Source organism: Castor canadensis, chromosome 10 (genome assembly GCF_047511655.1).
Source record: "Castor canadensis chromosome 10, mCasCan1.hap1v2, whole genome shotgun sequence".
Lineage (NCBI taxonomy): Eukaryota > Metazoa > Chordata > Mammalia > Rodentia > Castoridae > Castor > Castor canadensis.
In genome coordinates, this window is record NC_133395.1 from 30,399,682 (window position 1) to 30,416,595 (window position 16,914).

Below are 16,914 nucleotides of genomic sequence, written 5' to 3' on the forward strand. Positions count from 1 at the left end.
GAAAAACTGAGGGGAATCTTGAGCTGAGGAAGTTTGATTTTACCTGGGCTTTGCCTATACTCAGTGGAGACCATGAAAAGAACTGTAAGCGGGAGACTCCTAGGATCAAATTTGGGCTGTAGAAATAATTTACTGATATTGAAAAGGAAATGGATCAGGTGTAGGAAGGCTAATGCTGTGAATTGTGGCTAATGCTGTGAATTGTGGCTAATGCCACTTGTCCTTCTACAGATGGGTGGAAGATTCTACATTTTTAGCTTTGCTCTATGGTTTGGTCTGAGTTGTAGTTGTGTGAAAGTTGGTATTTTAAAGTTATCACTGGTTAGTAATCTAGCTGCTCTTTTTTCTAAATTAAAGCTTACTCTAGTGATTTTATGGCAGTCTTTGTGCTAAGGTGTAATGTTTCTTTCCACTAATGCCTTTTCTTATTTGCTTTCACTGACCGTTTAAATCCTTTCCTGCCCATTTACCATGTATATCATAACCCTCCTGTGTTTGCTCCTAATGTGTTATACTTTTTCATAATCTGATCCTCACCTGATCCTAATTCCCTCCAATATTTCTTTTTCTTCCCTTGAGGAAAGTATATCCATTTTTTTTTCAAATGCTCATCACCTTTTGTAAATAGTAAGGCACCAATTCAATTTAATTTTTAAAATAATGTTTTTATTTCTTTTTCTGTCAATAAATTACTTTTGTCCTCTTTTAAAAGCTGTATTGTCTCATAATTTTCTGCTGTGCTCTTGTTGTTTCATTTTGTTGTTCTCCAGAGGATGCAAGAATATATATTGATATAATGAACAATGTGGAAATTAAAAAAAAAGAAAAATTTAGGGTCATATTCATACTCTATAATGTTTACCAGTGATCTACTTGAAAATAAGACATATATTTTAGTCCTGATGAATCAAATATTTAAGAAACATTCTTTAAGTGGATAAATATACATGGAAAAAATTGCTACTGACCCTGAGAGGCCCTCTTGAAAGATTCTAGCTGTGGAAGATTTAACTTCAATTTTAGCCCTGCTTCTTCTACCAAGGGTTATCACAGTGAACATTGCTTATGAGGGTTCTGGGAGTATAAACAGGGGTCAGAGATCAAAAAACACAAGACATAATATTAGATAAAATATTAGCAGCCTTGGAAATATTCACAGTCATATATTATGTTAGCACTACCGTATTCCATGTAGGAAAATAAAAATAGGAAATTGCACAAGCCATTTTATTTTTTATTATAGAAATTAAAGGTCTAATTTAGAATTGTGAATTTATGTAAATAGCTATTAATACAACTTTATTAGTTCAGGTACTCAGGGTACGAACATATAAATTATAGCAGGATTTTTAGAGTCTATAGTAGGAATACAACAAATATATGTATATATACATATGAGATTTTTTAAATTTACAGAACTACAAAGATGCTCTGAGCAGCTATGCAAGTTCATATTACATGTTTATGAAAGTTCTTTAAAGGACACATTATCTTCTTTATTAATCATGAGATGTGTGTGATGATACTGATGCTAATTAAAGCAATAGTAACAGCTATCAGTTTGTTGTACCTTACAAGTACTTTGGCACCTTTTGGCAAATATGCATTGTGCCACTTAAACTTCTTTGCCCTGCAATTTAGGCATTATTCTTACTTTACAGATGAGGGAGAAAAAAACTCACAGAAACAATTAGAAACACGCTCAAGTTTGCATATGCAAATAGTAGAACTCGGAATAAGTTTTGTGTTTGTTGTAAAGGAACACTGAGAGGGATCAAGATGGTGACTCCATAATTAGTAGGTTTTTCTGTTGCTGAGGGATTTCACAAAGAATTCGGTTTTTTTCCCTTTATTGTTGTGCAGGGTGGGGGTACATTGTGGCATTTACAAAGGTTCTTACAATGTATCAACTATATCATACTTGAATTCACCCTCTCCCTACATTCATGGAATAGTTTCAACAGGTATCATTTTTGCATTTACATGCATGTGTACACATCTTTTGCACCATATTCATCCTCCTGCCCCCTTTCCCTGCCTCCTCCCCCCTCCCACTGGTGCCAACTCTCCACCCTGGGCAGGATCTGCTCCACCTCCTGTTCTTGGATTTTGCAGAAGAGAGAAGATACAAAGAAAAACATGACATTTTTGCTAGTTTGGGCTGAAGATAACTACACAGGGAGTTTCCTTGTGATATTTCCATGTATATATGTTATACCCCTTTTGATTTATCTCCTCTGGTTATCTACATTGTTTCTTTCTATTTATTATAACCTGGTGGTTTCTATATACTTAATAAATACTTAGGTCTTAGACAAAATGTAACAACCTTTGTTCTTTTCCTGTAATATCTCCCTTGGACTTGTTTGAGAATTTGTGCCTATATTGGTAAAGGAGGAGAATTAAACCACTATTGATTCAGTATTGGCTGGTCAAACTGAATTGTTCAAAGATTTTTTTTCCTTCTGTGCTTACCTTCAGTAACTGATAAATGTAATATATATGCCAAAAAGTACAAATGAAATGTACATGTAATTTAAAGAAGATAATACCCCTATGCTTTCCAACCCAACTTCCCAAATAGGAAATTCCAACATCTTGAAATCATTGTTGTTCTTCCTCGAACCAATCTTTTGGCCTTCCTCTCAGATAACCATTATCCTGAGATGTGCATTTAACACTCTCCTTGTTTTCTTCAATATTTTATCATATGTATAGTTATTCTGCATTTATTATGTTGATTTATTTATTTTTGGTGGTATTGACGATTGAACCCAGGGCCTCTTACATACTATACGTGTGCTCTATATCTGAGCTGCACCCCAGATCCTATCATTTTACTTTTGAATTCAATATTAATGCAAAATTGAGAGTATATTTGGTAAATTAAAATTGGCATGGGCCTTTGAATTACCTAAGAGTGACCAGCATAATCATAGGACAGCCCAAGTTTTTATCCAGAGTAAGGATAAGTCTTTCTGTAGCATGTACTTTCAAGGGCTAGTAGGAGTCAAAATTACCTTGAATTATGATTGAATCCCACCAGTCCTGATTACTTAATATATACTTTAGGTAGGAGTAGGGGGCAAACAAAGTGCATGTTGCTTCTTCTCTGCTAAGGTCTACTGTCTGGTGTCTATCAGAATAACTCTGGGTAAGAGGAAGTGAATACTTAAATTTCTCCTCAGTCCCTGGCACAAGTTTGGCAATATTGCTGGAGGAAATATGACTTCAATGACTGATAACTTTCATCTAAATTTGTTTGTGGGTAAACTCATGGAAGAAGGTTAAGGCCAAGCTGGTGTTCTTTGTCTTCCACATTTACAAATTATGCTTCTCAATACATGAAAGCAATCAACCAATGGAATGTGAATTTACTCATTATCACACAATTCAGCTAATTTTAGCATAGCATGAGATAGTAAGTTGAAAACCTCAGTGGAATTGTTTTTAGAGAACTTAAATGTAACTAATAACTTTTTTAGAAACTAATTATATTTAATGTTAGTAATCATAGCCCTTTCTATAAGATTCATATTTTATTTTCAAAAGAAGTAATGCTTATAGAATTAAATAGAGACCAATAATACTTTACTGACAGGTTAGTGTGAAGATAAAGTGATTTGGTGGTAGCTATAAAGGGAAAAATATTTACAAATACCTGTAAATTAGGATAATGAAAGTACTAGAACATAAAATTATAGTAGCATCAACATCATTGAAACAATATATTTAGGTACATAATGTGTGAAATCCCCTTGGATTTGAGTTACTCAGAATATTAAATTGAAGTTTTAGGCAAAATACCAAGTTAGGATAATTGCTTATCTTGGTGGGTATGCTAGATCATATACAGAATTTACAAAGGAGTGATCAGAAAGCTGTTAGAGGTCTCTTGAATTACTTCACCCACTGAAAACATGGAAGTACAGAGAAATAATGTATAGAAATGGTGAAAATTATTTCAAAGGATTTTTTTGAGAATTCTTGTGTGCATTCTGTGCACTGCACAGGGAAGGAATGTGGATTCATGGTATTTCCCAAGCCCGCACCTTAGAAAAGCCATAATCCTCATGAGTAGTCTTGCAGTTAGCTGTGCACTCAGACATATTGCCTTGGAAATCAAATGGCAAGAAAGACAAACCATTGGACTATTTGGATATCAGAGTGAAGAGTTACTGCTGGTGGAGGTTAATGAAAATGAAAACACTAACTACCAGAACCTATGGGACACAGAAAAGGCAGTCCTAAGAAGAAAGTTTATAGCCATGAGAGCTTACATTAAAAGGACAGAAAGATCTCAAATAAATGACCTAATGCTACATCTCAAACTCCTAGAAAAACAAGAACAAGCAAATCCCAAAACAAGCAGAAGGAGAGAAATAATAAAAATGAGGGCCAAAATGAATGAAATAGAGACCAAAAAAACCATACAAAGAATTAATGAAACAAAAACATAGTTCTTTGAAAAAAACTAAACAAGATTGACATACCCCTGACAAATCTCACTAAAATGAGGAAAGAAAAAACCCAAATCAGTAAAATCAGAAATACAAAAGGGGAGATAACAACAAACACCATGGAAATCCAGGGAATCATCAGAGACTACTTTGAGAACCTATATTCCAAAAATTGGAAAATCTTGAAGAAATGGGCAAATTTCTAGATACTTATGACCATCTAAAATTGAACCAAAAGGATATTAACTACATGAATAGATCTATAACATGAAATGAAATTAAAGCAGCAATAAAGAGTCTCCTAAAAAAGAAAAGTCCAGGACCTGATGGATTCTCAGCTGAATTCTATAAGACCTTTAAAGAAAAACTAATACCAACCTTCCTTAAACTGTTCTGTGATCTACAAAGGGAAGGAAAACTGCCTAATTCATTTTATGAAGCCAGTATTACACTTATCCCAAAACCAGACAAAGACCTCTCCAAAAAGGAAACTATAGGCCAATCTCCTTAATGAACATCAATGCAAAAATATTAATAAAATAATGGCAAACCAAATCCACCAACACAACAGAAAGGTCATTCACCATGACCAAGTCGGCTTCATCCCAGTGATGCATGGGTGACTCAACATATGCAAATCTATAAATGTAATTCAGCACATTAATAGAAGCAAAGACAAAAACCACTTGATCATCTCAATAGATGCAGAAAAAGCCTTGGATAACATTCAAAACCATTTCATGATAGAAGCTCTAAGAAAACTAGGAATAGAAGGAATGTACCTCAATATTATAAAGGCTATATATGACAGACCTGTAGCTAACATCATACATAATGGAGAAAAACTGAAACCATGTCCCCTAAAATCAGGAATAAGGCAAGGGTACACACTCTCCCCACTCCTATTCAACATACTCCTTCAAGTCTTAGCCAGAACAATAAGGCAAGAAGAAGAAACAAAAGGAATGCAAATAGGTAAGAAAATGTCAAAATATCCCTATTTGCAGATGACATGATCCTATACCTCAAAGACCCAAAAAACTCTACCCAAAAATTCCTAGACACCATAAGTAACTTCAGGAATGTGACAGGATACAAAATCAACTTACAAAAATCATTAGCTTAGGATTCCAAGATGGCGGCTAGAGGGAGGAAGCAGAAAGCGTGCCCGCTATAGTGAAATCTTGGAGAGACACTGGAGACACACCTTGCAGGCAAAACCACCGAGAAGAGGCAAAACTTTGACCCCTCCACACCTCCAGCCTGTGCAGAACATCTCCACTTCACATTAAACGGAGAAACCAGGAGGGCTCCCAGGCCGCCAGTCACCCACACACAGACTGCTTAGGAAGACGAGGACAAGATGAGCTTAGTGGGACCATGGTACTCCCACAGACAACCCTGGGCCCTCCACCCGGGGAAAAAAAAGAAACTGAGTAATAAGCAATAAGAACAATAAAGACATGTGGGAAAGAGGGTGGGGCGCCCTGAGCACTGAAGATTGGGGGAAGGGAATCCTTCCTGGAACTATAAATAAACAAGCCTGGTGGGCCAGAGAGGCTCCTGCGGGAGTGGGGGTGCGCCCCCAGCAACCAGGAGCGGGAAAGCTTGTGAGAGGAGGGAAGACCCACTTCCCACGTGAACTGTAAATAAACACGCAGGCCTGAGAAAGTGGTGCAGTGTAATCTCCACCAGTGTGCTTGGAAAGGGGAAAGCTTGTAGCAGTGGCATCTCACACAGGAGAATACAGAGTGAACAAAGCCTGTGGGGGTCAGGTGAGTGCTAAGCTCACCCCAGAGATCTGCATAAATAACGCCTCCAGCAACAGCAGGCTGACAGCAGTGGGCAGGCAGCCACAGCCACAGATACCATTCTCAGAACTGTCTCCAGACTCTTTTTTTTTTCTTTCTCCCTGCCTTTGATGAGAAAACAACTGAACTACACCTGCATGCTGAAAAACTTACTGCAACTGTATTGCATTTGAACTTGGGACACTTTGTGGGCTTTTTTTTTTGTGTGCAGTTTTGTTCTACTTTATGTGTCCCCTTTGATGAGACAACAACAGAACAACATTTGAGGCACCATCTCCAGGATTGGAGACTGAGATGGACACCAAAATTATTAAGACTGAAACTTCATTGCATTTGAACTTGGAGGTTTTTTTTTTTTTAATCTATTTTTCATTTTGTTTTATTTTATTTATATATATATTTCTTTCATTTACTTATTTTTTATTTTTATTCTTATCTTTATACTTTTTATTTTTTATTTTCAATCCTCTCTCTGTCTCTCTAATGCCTGTTCAGCTTACTGTCAATTAGTACACTAATGCTCCCTGTTTATACCTTTGAAACTTCCTTGTTTGATTCCTTGTTTTGTTTTCTCCTACCTGTCTGTTTATTTGTTTTTCTCTTTTCTTTAACGTTTTGATTTCCATCTCCTCTCACCCTTCCATTCTAAATATTACCATTGTTATTATTACAAGCTAGAAAATACTTAAATGCACACAGTACAGGGACAGTAACAACACCAAGGACAATGACGGGAAGACAGAAAAAACAAGAAAACCAGTTTCCCCACAGTAAAAAATTAGCACAGGAACCAGAGGGGAAGGAAGAAAACAGATACTCAGATCCAGACTCCAACAAAATGAAGATAAACTATGCCAAAGAACTCAATGATGCCCACAAGAATAATTTAAAAGAAGAAATCCTACAGGTACTCAATAAGAATTTTATAGAGATGATACTCGATATGGTCAACCAAAATGTACAGAAGACACTCAGAAATTCCAAGACAACAAAAATAGAGAATTTGAAAAAGCAAAAGAAGAAATAAAGGAAACCATAGAAGCACTGTATAAACACCAAAGTGAAACAGAGAACATGATTAATAAACAGATAAATGAACTCAGGACAAAAATAGACAACATTAAAGGAGAAACCACCCAGGATATGGAAAACCTCAGAAAAAAGAATGAAACAGAACTGCAAAATAAAATGGAAGGCCAATCCAGCAGAATAGAACAAACAGAAGACAGAATCTCAGAACTTGAAGATGAAATGGTAATTAAAGGAAAAACCAAAGAACTATTAATTAAACAGCTCAAGACCTGTGAAAAGAAAATGCAAGAACTTACTGACTCCATCAAAAGACCAAACTTGAGAATCATGGGCATCAAAGAAGGAGAAGAGGTGCAAGCAAAGGGAATGCGTAATATATTCAACAAAATAATAACGGAAAATTTCCCAAATCTAGAGAAAGATATTCCCATACAGATGCAAGAGGATTCCAGGACACCAAACAGACCAGATCAAAATAGAACTACCCCATGACATATCATCATTAAAACAACAAGTTCAGAAACTAAGGAAAGAATATTGAAGGCTGTAAGAGAGAAAAAACAAATAACATACAAAGGTAAACCCATCAAAATTACAGCAGACTTCTCAACAGAAACATTAAAAGCAAGAAGAGCGTGGGGTGTGATCTTCCGGGCACTGAATGAAAATAACTTCAACCCCAGGATACTCTACCCAGCAAAACTATCATTCAAAACAGATGGAGCAATAAAAGTCTTCCATGATAAGCAGAAACTAAAACAATATGTGACCACAATGCCACCACTACAAAAGATTCTACAAGGCATTCTGCACACAGAAAGTGAAACCCAACTTAACATGAAAAGACAGGCAGCACCAAACCACAGGAAAAGAAAAAGCAAGAAAGTAGAGAGTAACCTCAACTTAGGTACACACAATCAAACCTTCAAACAACTAAGACAACTAAATGACGGGAATCACCACATACCTATCAGTACTAACACTTAATGTTAACGGACTTAATTCACCCATCAAAAGGCACCACTTGACAAAATAGATTAAAAAGGAAGATCCAACAATTTGTTGCTTACAGGACACCCTTCTCACCAACAGGAATAAGCATAGGCTTAGGATGAAAGGTTGGAAGAAGATTTACCGAGCCAATGGCTCCTGAAAACAGGCAGGAGTAGGAATATTTATCTCCGACAAAGTAGACTTCAAACCTACATTGATCAAACGAGATAAAGAAGGACATTCCATACTAATAAAAGGGGAAATAGACCAAAAAGAAATAACAATTATCAACCTGTATGCACCCAATGTCAATGCACCCAATTTCATCAAACATACCCTGAAAGATATAAAAGCATATATAAACGCCAACACAGTGGTTGTGGGAGACTTTAACACCCCATTATCATCAATAGATAGGTCATCCAAAAAAAAAATCAATAAAGAAATCCAAGATCTAAAATATGCAATAGATCAAATGGAACTAGTAGATGTCTACAGAACATTTCATCCAACTTCTACACAATATACATTCTTCTCAGCAGCCCATGGAACCTTCTCCAAAATAGATCATATCTTAGGGCACAAAGCAAGCCTCAGCAAATATAAGAAAATAGAAATTATACCATGCATACTCTCTGATCACAATGCAGTAAAAGTAGAACTCAACAACAAAAGTAAAGACAAAAAACATGCAAACAGCTGGAAACTAAATAACTCATTACTTAATGAACAATGGATCATCAATGAAATAAAAGAGGAAATTAAAAAGTTCCTGGAAGTCAATGAAAATGAAAACACAACCTACCGGAAACTATGGGACACAGCTAAGGCAGTCCTGAGAGGAAAGTTTATAGCCATGTTTGCATATATTAAAAAGACTGACAGATCCCAAATCAATGACCTAATGATACATCTCAAACTCCTAGAAAAACAAGAACAAGCAAATCCCAAAACAAATAGAAGGAGAGAAATAATAAAAATAAGAGCTGAAATCAATGAAATAGGAACCAAAAAAACTATACAAAGAATTAATGAAACAAAAAGTTGGTTCTTTGAAAAAATAAACAACATCGACAGACCCATGGCAAACCTGACTAAAATGAGGAGAGAAAAAACACAAATTAGTAGAATTAGGAATGCAAAAGGGGAGATAACAACAAACACCATGGAAGTCCAGGAAAACATCAGAGACTACTTTGAGAATCTATATTCAAATAAATTTGAAAATCTTAAAGTAATGGACAGATTTCTAGATACATATGATCATCCAAAACTGAACCAAGAGGAAATTAATTACCTGAATAGATTATAACACAAAATGAAATTGAAGCAGCAATCAAGAGTCTCCCAAAAAAGAAAAGTCCAGGACCTGATGGATTCTTTGCTGAATTCTATCAGACCTTTAAGGAAGAGCTGACACCAACCCTTCTTAAACTGTTCCATGAAATAGAAAGGGAAGGAAAACTGCCTAACACATTTTATGAAGCTTGTGTAACACTTATCCCAAAACCAGGCAAAGACACCAAAAAGGAGAACTATAGGCCAATCTCCTTAATGAACACTGATGCAAAAATCCTCAACAAAATAATGGCAAACCGAATTCAACAACACATCAAAAAGATTATTCACCATGACAAAGTAGGCTTCATCCCAGGAATACAGGGGTGGTTCAATATACGAAAATCAATAAATGTAATAAACCACATTAACAGAAGCAAAGACAAAAACCACTTGATCATCTCAATAGATGCAGAAAAAGCCTTTGATAAGATCCAACATCATTTCATGATAAAAGCTCTAAGAAAACTAGGAATAGAAGGAAAGTACCTCAACATCATAAAAGCTATATATGACAAACCTACAGCCAGCATTATACTTAACGGAAAAAACTGAAACCATTCTCTCTAAAATCAAGAACTAGACAAGGATGCCCACTATCTCCACTCCTATTCAACATAGTACTGGAATTCCTAGCCAGAGCAATTAGGCAAGAAGAAGGAATAAAAGGAACACAAATAGGTAAAGAAACTGTCAAAATATCCCTATTTGCAGATGACATGATCTTTACCTTAAAGACCCAAAAAACTCTACTCAAAAACTCCTAGACATCATCAATAGCTACAGCAAGGTAGCAGGATATAAAATCAACATAGAAAAATCATTAGCATTTCTATACACTAATAATGAACAAACTGAAAAAGAATGTATGAAAACAATTCTATTTACAACAGCCTCAAAAAAAATCAAATACCTAGGTGTAAACCTAACAAAAGATGTAAAAGACCTGTACAAGGAAAACTATACACTTCTGAAGAAAGAGATTGAGGAAGACTATAGAAAGTGGAGAGATCTCCCATGCTCATGGATTGGTAGAATCAACATAGTAAAAATGTCAATACTCCCAAAAGTAATCTACATGTTTAATGCAATTCCCATCAAAATTACAATGATATTCATTAAAGAGACTGAAATTTATATGGAAACACAGGAGGCCACAAATAGCCAAGGCAATACTCAGTCAAAAGAACAATGCTGGAGGTATCACAATACCTGACTTCAAACTATATTACAGAGCAATAACGATAAAAACAGCATGGTACTGGCACAAAAACAGACATGAAGACCAGTGGAACAGAATAGAGGACCCAGATATGAAGCCACACAACTATAACCAACTTGTCTTTGACAAAGGAGCTAAAAATATACGATGGAGAAATAGCAGCCTCTTCAACAAAAACTGCTGGGAAAACTGGTTAGCAGTCTGCAAAAAACTGAAACTAGATCCATGTATATCACCCTATACCAAGATTAACTCAAAATGGATCAAGGATCTTAATATCAGACCCCAAACTCTAAGTTGGTAAAGGAAAGAGTAGGAAATACTCTGGAATTAATAGGTGTAGGCAAGAACTTTCTCAATAGAACCCCAGCAGCACAGCAACTAAGAGATAGCATAGATAAATGGAACTTCATAAAACTAAAAAAGCTTCTGCTCATCGAAAGAAATGGTCTCTAAACTGAAGAGAACACCCACAGAGTGGGAGAAAATATTTGCCAGCTACACATCAGACAAAGGACTGATAACCAGAATATACAGGGAACTTAAAAAACTAAATTCTCCCAAAACTAATGAACCAATAAAGAAATGGGCAAGTGAACTAAACAGAACTTTCTCAAAAGAAGAAATTCAAATGGCCAAAAAACACATGAAAAATGCTCACCATCTCTAGCAATAAAGGAAATGCAAATTAAAACCACGCTAAGATTCCACCTCACCCCTGTTAGAATAGCCATCATCAGCAACACCACTAACAACAGGTGTTGGTGAGGATGTGGGAAAAAAGGAACCCTCTTACACTATTGGTGGGAATGTAAACTAGTACAACCACTCTGGAAAAAAATTTGGAGGCTACTTAAAAATCTAAACATTGATCTACCATTTGATCCAGCAATACCACTCTTGGGGATATACCCAAAAGACTGTGACACAGGTTATTCCAGAGTCACCTGTACACCCATGTTTATGCGGCACTATTTACAATAGCCAAGTTATGGAAGCAGCCAAGATGCCCCAGCACTGACGAATGGATTAAGAAAATGTGGTATTTATACACAATGGAATTTTATGCATTCATGAAGAAGCACGAAATATTATCATTCACTGGTAAATGGATGGAATTGGAGAACATCATTCTGAGTGAGGTTAGCCTGGCCCAAAAGACCAAAAATCGTGTGTTCTCCCTCATATGTGGACATTAGATCAAGGGCAAACACAACAAGGGGATTGGAGTTTGATCACAGGATAAAGTGAGAGCACACAAGGGAGGTATGAGGATAGGTAAGACACCTAAAAAACTAGATAGCATTTCTTGCCCTCAACTCAGAGAAACTAAAGCAGATACTTTAAAGTAACTGAGGCCAATAGGAGAAGGGGACCAGGAACTAGAGAAAAGTTTAGTTCAAGAAGAATTAATTTAGAAGGTAACACACATGCACAGGAAATTAATGTGAGTCAACTCCCTGTATAGCTATCCTTATCTCAACCAGCAAAAACCCTTGTTCCTTCCTATTATTGATTATACTCTCTCTTCAACAAAATTAGAGATAAGGGAAAAATAGTTTCTGCCAGGTATGGATGGGGTGGGAGGGATAGGAAGGTGTGGGGTGGGTGGGAAGGGAGGGTGTGGGGGAAGGGGAGAGAAATGACCCAAACATTGTATGCACATATGAATAAAATAAAAAATAAAAAAAAAGTTTGTAGAAGCATGATGGCTTGAAATGTTCTCCTGAGGAGACTGGGGAAATGGCAGTAATATATTCCTGTAAAAATTTTTGAAAAATGTTAATGAGGCGTGGTAGGAACATTAGGGCCAGACAAACAAGGATGAGTGGGATGCAAGTGGGATGAGCCATGGGTCCAAAAGGGAAAGAATATTAGTAGGATGTGATAATGTTAGCTCTTGTGCCCTACCTTTGAGTTTCTTTATCCTGTCCCTAACTATGCCAGACTTGTTGGTCTTCTACTAGGAAGGGGCATAAGCTACCTTGTCAGCTGTGAGAAGATTTAATCCCCTCCTGTTTTGCAGGAGCACTATCACTAATGATCGAGCGGGTCTTGGATTGTAGAGATCTATAAGGCAATATCATTAAGACTTTCTTTTAGAGCTTCTGGCAGTTTATGAAACTGGCTGATTCACACCCTTAGTCTGGCTGATCTTGTCCCAATCCCAGTGAGATGACCCAGTTCCACCACCAGGGGGTGACAGCAATATCTTTTTCTGTGTGTATAGAGCCGACAATGGGGATGGGGATGATTTCTGAGTTAATGATGTATGAGATGGGGGGATTAAGAAGGTGAGTGCACAAATTCCTGTCCAGTTAGTAGGCAGACATGTATATACTTGTGACCCACACAGAAAGAAGATTGTTAGGTTTACATCTAGGTATTTGAAGATTCCTGTGGAGGGAGAGAGACTCCCATTAATTTGAAAGAAAAGAGGGGTTCTAGCTGATCTGCATTTTGCTCTCTCTCATATGAGCAGAAGGAGGCCATTAGGAGGGTTTGTAAGAGGGAGGAAGAGCCATTGGTGGGTGTGGGGGATTCCATAAGTTGGTGGGTTGGTGGGTAGAGGAAAAGCCAGGAGTGAGGTGTGAGTAGTAGTCTGCAGTTATTTTTGGAGAAGAGGTTTGGGTAGAGTCCCAGTATACTGAACACTGAGATGGCATGGGGTTGAGTCTCCCATCACAAAAATCTGAAATGGGCTGCAGTGAAGTTGCCCTGGGAGAGGGGGGAGGATAAAGTTGTGGTGAAATGGATAGTTTAGAGGTCAAGGAGTAGGCCATTTTGATGTGTTTGTACCTGTTGTCCCTTTGGTTAAAGAGTTGGAATTGCCTGTGATGGGCGGTGGAAGAAGAGTCTGTGTGCATCAGAAAATATTAAGGGAGCCAATGGGTCTAGAATTGGGAAAGTGGGGTCTTTGTATACATAAAGGTACTGTCCCATAGTGGTCAGCTTGAGCTATAGAGCCTGTTACAGGAGGAGGTGCTTTTGGAGGGATGGAATGTTTTGAACTTCCTAATAGGGGTGTTAATTGGAATTTTAAATCAAATAACACTGAGAAGCAGATTAGACACATTTTTACTCTGTGATTGCAGACAAAGCGCTTAGTGAGTACTCTGATGCAAGTTTCCCCTTGTGATAGTCCAGTCTACTAAGGTGGCAGGATGTGCAGTCCATCCCTTTTTAGTGGACTTAGTACAGATCCAGCAAGAGGAGAGATTAGGATTGGTAGCTAAACATTATCTGATTGTAACAATGTGGGAAGACCAAAACAGGGAATGATCTCTCTGTGCAGCTACTGTGGAGGTTTTCTTGTTAGTAGTGGGGAAAGCTTCAATCCATCCTGTTAAAGTGTCAATGAAAACTAGAAAATACCTGATGCACTTAACCAGGATCATGTTAGTAAAGTCCACTTGCCAGTCTGACCCGGGTAAGGGATGGGCTGCCTGATGGGTAGGAAAGGAGGGGGCCAGATGTTTGATAAAGGGTTGGTTTTGGAGCATATAGTGCAAGAGGATGAGATTTCCTTTAGTGTTTTGTAGTGAAGTTAGGGCTAGGGGCGATATGAATTTTAATAAAATGAAGTAAAGTCAGGGTTAGAATGGAAGACTTGATGGAGGGCAGTTAGTATGGGTTTAATTTGTTGTTCCAGTAGAACAAGGGTATTATTAAGAAACCCATATCCCTGGTGCTAGCTAGCACCCTTAGTTTTTAATAGTTCTCTTTTTTTGTGTGTAATTGTAGTGAATTGGCAGAATGACTGGGGGGCAGGGGGTGTTTGTTGGGCCTCCTGTTTAGCTGTGGTGTCTGCCAAATTGTGGCTCATAGATATGAAAGTGCTATCTTTTTGATGTCCCTTAAAGTGAAGAATGGCAGCTTTGTGAGGGAGGGTGGCTGCTTATAAAGGGGCCATAATATATTTTGCATTGGTTATTGGAAATCCCTTAGTTGTTAAGGAAGCCCGTTCCTTCCAGATCTGGCTGTTGGAATGGATGATGTTGCATGTGTATTTTGAATCTGTATAGATGTTAACTGTCTTATCTTTTGCCCTTTGTAATGCTCATGTAAGAGCATTGCCTGTTGGGACATAGTTGTAGGAGGAAGGCTGTTTGTCTCTGTTATTGTATAAGTATTACTATTTGGGTGTCCCTCAACTACAGCATATCTTTCTCTAGCAGCAGAGGTAGTAGAGGCCTTTGTAGAACTGCCGTCTACAAACCAGGTGGGGGCATCTGGTATGGAGGTGTCTAGGGTGTGATGAAAGGTTGTAAGTGAGTCATCAAATACCTGAATACAGTCATGAGATGGGGGCTCTGGGTTTGGTAAGATGTTTGAGGGTAAGAGGGTAGCAGGGTTTAGTTGCTGACATCACTGGAAAGTTAGATCAAGTTGTAGGAGAAAGGAGTGTAAGATTTGAACACAAGATGGGGAGATGGAGTGAAGAGTTTTGTGGCTAATTAAGTCCTGAGTATTGTGAGATGACCAGACTGTCATAACTAAGTTAAAGGTCATGTTTTGAGCTTCCAGTATTAAGAGAGCTGCCATGGCCAATACTTTTAGGCAGGCTGGTTAGCCCTGTAAACGGGGTCTAGCTGTTTTGAGAGGTAGGTTATTGGAGCCACCGAGTCTTGCCTTTGTTTGAGTGTAGGTATAGGTGAATAATTTATTAGGATTTGGGATGGAAAGTGCAGAGGCCCTTGATAAAGCTTGTTTGAGGAGATTAAAAGGGGACGGGGGGGGGGTCCTGGGGCAAGGTAAAAGCTCATCTGGGTCTTCTCTAGCAGCCTCATACAGTGGTTTGGCTACTATTGAGTAATCAGGGATCCAAATTCTAAAATACCCAGTTAATCCTAGAAAAGAAAGAATGTCCCTTTTTGTTTTGAGAAGAGGAATTTGGAGTATGGCAGTTTTTCTGTTTTGAGGTATTTTACAATATTCCAGAGTTAATAAAAGTCCCAAGAATGAGACTGAGGTTAAAATAAGTTGGGCCTTATTTTTTTATACCCAATATCCAAATAAATTAAGGAGAAGAATGGTGTGGGTTCCTCATAAGGGTTTTGAGGGGCTACGTAGAAGGAAGTCATCCATATACTGGATGAGCTTGCTTGGGAAAAGATTGAGGGAATTGAGATCCTGCTGTAGGGCTTGGCCAAAATGGTGAGGGGAGTCTGTGAATCCCTGGGAGAGGACTGTCCAAGTTAACTGTTGTGTGTGGTGAGTAATGGGATCTGCCCATGTGAAGGCAAATAAGGGTTGGGTGGAGGGATGTAAGGGAATTGTAAAGAAGGTGTCCTTGAGATCCAGGACTAAAAAGAAAGAGGTTTGGGGAGGAATCTGGGAGAGAAAAGTATATGGGTTAGAAACTACAGGATAAATAGGGTTAACAGCAGCACTGATTTTTCTGAGGTCTTGGACTAGTCTAATGGAAGAATTGGGTTTTTTAACTGGAAGAATGGGAGGGTTGTAAGGGGAGTAAAAAGGGATTAAGAGATGAGAGGTTTTGAGTTGATCTATAATTAATTTTAGTTCCATGTGTCCCTTCCTGCCCAGGGGATATTGTGGAATGATGATGGGGACAGAGAGGACCTTTAGAGTGATCCTAACAGGAGGTATGATGTGATGTTATGGAGGGGTGGGTTGTGTTCCAAACCTGGGATTGACTTCCTATAGGAGGTGGGGAGAGGTTTTGGGCTGTGGAAGTTCCTGTAGAGGGAGGATAATAGACAGGATAAAAATGGTGGTTCCAAGTATATGGAGTATGTTTTATCCTAGTACAGGAAAAGGACAAGCCAGGATAACCAGGAAAGTGGGACTAAAGAATTTAGATCCAAAGTTGCAGTAGAGAAGGGGCTGTTATGTTGGGTGTGTTTGGTGTGCCATTTACCCCTACAATAAGGAAGGAGGCCTTTTTAAGGGGACCTGCATATTCGGTTAAAACTGATCTGGATGTCCCACTGTTGAGGAAGAAAGAAATATGTTTTTCTGATACTGTCCTAGCTACCCATAGATCAGTGGACTTGCCAGCAGCGGGGGCTTTATGATCCGGGTCTCGTCAGTC